This window comes from Micrasema longulum, unplaced genomic scaffold, assembly GCF_059751315.1.
Source record: "Micrasema longulum isolate JH-2025_06_02 unplaced genomic scaffold, ASM5975131v1 h1tg001791l, whole genome shotgun sequence".
In the NCBI taxonomy this organism is placed as follows: domain Eukaryota; kingdom Metazoa; phylum Arthropoda; class Insecta; order Trichoptera; family Brachycentridae; genus Micrasema; species Micrasema longulum.
In genome coordinates, this window is record NW_028278965.1 from 93839 (window position 1) to 100509 (window position 6671).

Sequence of the window (6671 nt, forward strand, 5' to 3'; positions counted from 1 at the left end):
TACGTTTTTTTTATTGTTATTATTATGATAACTTTGTTAAATAGCTAATCTTATGCATGTATCACATTTTGTAAAATGTTTCCCACGGCACGGGACACCCCAGTGAGGGAACATTATTCTGTATAAAAAAAGAATACAAACAATGTAAAAGTATAAATAAATAAATAATATATAACAGTTAAAATTTATTTAATATTTGTCTTTATTTTATTATTTTTCATCTTAAATGTCATCTTTACTTTTTCTGTGTTAATTTAATTAATCTTAATTGAGAAATTGTGTTATTTTATATAAGTCTGTAGTTCTACTATATTTATTCTAATTAAATATATTACCTTAGGTGCTTTATTCATTGTTCTTTTAACAAACTCTTCAATTTGTTTACTACACTGCGATCATACTATTAATCTATATACAACGTGTGGAAGTATGAAAGCATTGCATTGGAAATATAAATAATGAAATATAATCTAATATAAATATATACAAGGTGACACGCCATTATATATATATTTTAAGGTTAATTAAAAAATATAAAAAATAATTATAAAAAATGTAAATGTATTTGTATATTTATTATACATACACATATATGTGCACTGCAATATTTCATTCCGCAGGACTAATCATTTTACGTTATGTTACAGATGTTTGAAAAACGATGTAAATATACCTATATTATAATTATAATTAATTAATTCGGAATTCACAAATGGTAGATAACATAAATATATTGAAAAGTACATAAATTAATTATTCACAAATAAACATTGAAGTGTTTAAAAAAATATTTATTTTGAGGACATTAAATTAGAGAAAATTTATTAAAAATAAATTATCTTTGAAAACCTCTGTGAAAAATGCATTATTTATTTTTTTATATTTATAAGTTTTTCGTTTCTCTATTTTTAAATACGCCCTCGTGTCTCCTTTATGGTGCTTTATGTACTTTTCAGCGTCATCTCTGTTTAGAATTAATAACTAAAGTCACTTTAAGAATACATTACCTTTTTAAAGTTAATCTATCTACCTACATCATGCTCGAGGAAAATCCTCTTTCTTAAAAGGTTTGAAACCAAACTATTCATCTTATTAAATTAATATTTTTAGCATAGATGTCACTAATTCTAGACTCATGGAAAATATTTATCTGGGGTAATCCTTAGAGTAATTATTTTACGCTAATAGCTAATAGACAATAACAAACCAAACAGATAAAAAAACAATCTATGATTATTGTTCTGGGCGCGCATAACTAGCTGTAAAATGATATAAATAAATAAATAGTTTTTTTTTTTATGAATGAATAAGTAAAACAAAACGGTAAAGGTTTCGTCATACTAAAAGAAAAAATCTACTCTAACTGCTTTTGCTGGAATTCAAAATAAATATTTTAATATATTTTATGCTAGTAATAAGTAACAAAAAGAAATCCAGCTGTCTACAAACATCTAGACATACTTTTTAATTGAACACTGAAAAAAACTGTTTTAAAAAATCCAGCACATAACACTCATGAAATCCATCTGGACCCAGGTATTTTCTAGCTGAGTGCTGGCCCTCAATAAAGACAAATTATTCGCTTTCGGGCCTGGCCTTAGCGATACTGGGGGCAATATAGCCAAAATATTATGAGGACATTGTATTATTCCTTGGTAAGAAGTCGTTTGGAGTTTAGTTCCATTATTTGGTCACCACATGAGGCTCGATACTTTTTTATGGTAGAGATCTGTACCTAAAAGAGTGTCAATATTATTCTTGGCTCTTCCTTACCGACTTTTTACTAGGGATGCTAGGCTATCAGTCATTATGGAGGAGGAGGGACGTTCATTTGGGAGTTCACTTTATCCAGGTGATTGGTGGTCGCATACATAACTCGGAAATTCTGATGGATGTAGGTCTGTTCGTACCTGATAACTGTCTTCGACAAAGACAGCATCGATTGTTTTACCTACCACGCTGCAGAACCAACCTGCCAAGGTTATACCGGTTGGTAGAGCAATCTTGCTACTTAATCGCATCGCCTCGGATGTCGACATATTTCACGACAGTGGGCCTTCCCTTAGGAAAGCACTTTCTAACTTTTAATTTTTCTTTTTACATTTTGTTATATTATTTTAATAACATAACTATCTACTGTTATTTGTGATCTTTTATTGGATTAAGAATAAATTGGGTCTTTTTTCTGTTATGTTCTAAATATCTGAATAAATAAATTAAATAAATGATACATAATATTTTAAAATGTAAAACATATTTGTAAGGACCGTTGTATCGCTGAGGTCAGGCCCGAAAGCGAATCATCTGTCTATATTGAGGGCCAATACTCAGCTTACAAATACCGAGGCCTCTAGCTATCATATTTATTCATTCATAATAATTTATTTTTTTACATAATTTTACAACTAGTTTTGCGCTTCCGGAACAATAATCATAGAATGGTTTTATCTGTATGGGCGACTTTATTAGCCAGTGGCGTATTAAGCTCTACTCTAAGCTAACTTCCAAATTAGGACCATGTCATACTTCCTGGATCCCGCTTCGAAAGGACGAAGATCGTAAGAATACAAACCATCAACTTGCGGTAGTAATAAACAGTATTAGAAAATGATAGACAAGTTTTGGTAGGGCGGGGTTCGAACCTTGGACCTCTTAAATACGAGTCCGTGGCACTACTACAAGACCACAACATCCACAGCCTATCTCACAATTCAGTTTGAATGAATACTTATGAAAAAAAAATTTTACTTCAATCTTCCAAGATTATTAAATTATAATTTAACATCTTTAGTATATTTTGTTTCATCATCATGACGACGGCCTCCGTGGTGTAGTGGAGCAGACGTTTGAATCACGAACGGAATGTTCCGGGTTCGATTCCCGGTTAGAATAAAAAAAACAACTGATTTTCTCAAGCCTCGGTGTTCTGTGCTTTCATCACTGTTACTGCTTCGTGGCCTATTGTGGAGCAAAAAATAAATTTACCATGTTAACCCACCTAATATTGTATACGGCTCTGCATTGATACACAAAATGTTTTGGCAAATCTCGCCATAATAGACACAGACTATCCGGGCAGATAAAACATATAGGATGAAATAGAACCAAAATTATGAATAAGCTTTTTAGACTCCATAGGTACTCTCAGATAGAAACCCAAAAAAAGGAAATCATGTGGAGATTAGTCCGCCTCGTAGTGTAGGGGTTAGTGCGTTCGCCTACCATGCTTGAGGTCCTAGGTTCGATTCCTGGAGGATCGGCATGAAATGTTTATTTTAAAGGTGCACTGCAATATTTCATTCCGTAGGACCGAACACCTCACGTTATGTTACAGATGTTTGAAAAATGCTTTATTTTGTTTTTAGGAATAAATTCTCGCGTTTTTATGATTTACCCAAATATTTTAATTTTGGAGCCCTTTTTTTCGAATTTGTTAAAAAACTGTGTTAGAAAATGGAAATCAAGTTGTGGTAGAGACGGATTTGAACCTCGGACAATGCAGTGCCTTATTTACCAGTGGGTGCTAGTACGGAAATGGTAATAATGTACAAATGACTCGTTCTCTAATAGTCACACAATGAAGTGTTAACTGAAATCGTCAGAAAGAGTCATTTTTTTTAGTATAGGGAAGGTAGGTGGTAATATGGACCTCCTATTTTTTAAATATTTTTTTTTCTTTTTTTTTATAAAACTCCATTGTTGATTTTGATAAAAATATCAATAAAAAACGCTTCGGTTAATATATTGTTAAAAAATAAATATTAGCATTTTTATAATTTACCCAAATATTTCAATTTAGGTGACCATTTTCAACGAGTTATAAATAACTCACTATTAGAAAATTGAAATTAAGTTGGGGTAAAGTGGGGTTTTTCTAATGTAGTCTGTAAAGCGGATGTCAAAAAATTGTATATTGTATATCAAGTTGTTTTCAAAGTAATATTTAATCATATTTCAATATGAAAATACAATGAAAATTACGTTTTTTTTAAACATGTGTCAGAAAAGACATTTTACTTTTTTCTAATCTACGCAGCTAATAGGGACCACGGATCCCAGGTTCCATAATAAATGTGTGGATAATAATTATTTACAGAAATCATGTCTAACAACAAATGATGTTCGTTTTTTTTAGATAAACGATCATGTTTTAAACATCAATTTTTACACCTGTGTAAAAAAAACAAAAATATTATCAGATTGCGGATAAGGTAGTGGAAAAAAACATGTGATTCTTGGCACAAACATATTACTTTATTTTATCAAAAGTAAAAACATTAATTCATTTAAATTATAAAATAAAACATGTTAAATAGTAAAGGCGTTGCCTATATATAAGATACCAAATGATTAAATAGCCAATTTGGAAAATTTGATAAGGCACAAATCTTTGTTTGTATATTTACAAAATGTGTAACATATTAATTTCAATGGATATGTTTACATCGATATGTTTTAAATTTAACATTAAGTAGTGTACTTTATTTAAGATCGGATGATTTATTTATTTAAATAAATAACTAAATAAATTAATTAAATTCATTCGTTTTACTAAAACATAAACACGTGGTTCATTCTCGGTCACGTTTGAAAACAAATAAATGTTTAAAATACATTATGAAATAAGATTGCGTAATTGATGCACTATTGATTCAAATAATTAAATGTGAAATAGACAAATTCGATATAATATACGGATGGGAAATGAGTTATTTGTATTTTTTCCAATAGTACTTTTTTATGTAAATTTCATAAATTAATACCGGTTCGACAAAGTTGCACTTTTATACAAGAGCTCGTCAAAAAATTATGAAAACAAATAATTATTCTTTTTCTTTAAAAAACAGAAACTATAAATAAGAGATACTTAAAAAAAATAGTACAAGTTTTTTTTACACATTAGTATGTACATTTTCGATTAACGTGAAAAATAAATTATTAATTAATACTTCATAATACCAACATATACCATATTGTCTGTTGCTGTGATTAATCGAACACATATAAAGCGAGATACATTTTAATTGAAATTAATTGTGATTTTTTACAATTTCTTTCTATTGTAACATTTGCTGAAATGGTGCATTTCGGGTCTATCAACGATGTGGCGTAAATTTCTTCCGAGTCAGTGATTTTAAAAAAATACTTGATTTTCACATGTACAAATCAACGAAAAATATTATTCAACCGAATTAGCGGTAATCTAAATAAAAATGTATGGCAATTTTATTATAATTATTGTGATAGATGTATATAAGTGTGTAGGTACGTATATAATATAATAATACATTTATTATAGATTTATTGTTTAAACAGTTAACTGTTTATGTACAAAAAACATTAAGATTTAAGCATACTTGTGACATCGTTTTGCCAAACATATTAACTTTGTCTAGTCAGTTCTATCAGCAAAAAATGTTTGTTTTATTAAACTCGAGCGAGTCTTCTTATTGGCAAAAATATTTTACAATTGAAGACATGATTGGATGAAGGCGTTATGAAGCAAATATTTAAAAATGTACTTTTTTATCCAAATGAAGGTTTTATGTTCAGCTCCTTCATATAAAGCCAAATACACCATTAAAAAGTAGCAAAAAACCGTTTTTGTGAGCGAATGAAGGTTTTATTTTATCAATAATTGTACCGGTGTTCAAAAATTTAACCCTAGATATCTCTCCTTTTGTCACATAAAACCTTTATGCACTCATGTCCTCAATTATTTATTGTAAAAACTAACGTGATGAAAGCTGATTCACTGGGCAAAGTTATCACATGTAACAATAGTTTTAACAAAATTGTAATAACTCCATTACGTGTCCAGTGATAAAAAATATTTTAGTTTGAATAAAATCAATAATATTTCTATGCAAAATTACTTATAAGGTTTGCATGTTCTCAGAGTGATATGATTTGCATTGGATTAAATTTCATAAATGTAATACAATATAAGTAAGTATATTATTTAAACTTCATGTTTCCGATTTAGAAAATCTGTAAGAATGTAACAATATTATTTGCAATGTTTATTTTGTGCTTACATACATTATTGTGTAGCTATGGTTTATTTAGTAATCATTTTATGGATGTTCATAAACATACAAGAAATAAAGAAAACAAATAAAAATAATTGTACTTAACACTTTTTATCAATTACCAGTTGATATTTAGGAAAATACAGTATCAAAGTAAATTTTTTGTTTGAGTTTAAAGAACTGAAGAATGGTGTGTTGCATTTAAATACTATTAAAATTGTATTTGGGAAAATCGATTTGTTTAATTATTGACTTTGACTAACACAGTAAATTAATTATTACGAATCAAATTACGGATTAGGCGGTTGACATGTTATTTTTATTCCACAACTTAAATTCAAAATAATAAATGATGTATATTCACAACTGATTACATTTCATTCTTTAGTCTCTTTCTCAACCTTTGATATTTTCAAATAGATATTAAATTATTTTACATAATATTTTTCCGCCTCGAAATATTTAATATGTACAATTCAAATCAAACACAATCATTACAATTCTTTATAATATAAATTATGTTAGTAGAATAATTTAGGATTATATTTATTTAGTCATTTCACATAATACAACTCACATTTAAAGCGTGTTCATATTACAAATAAAACCATAACATATATTTATATATATATATGGTTT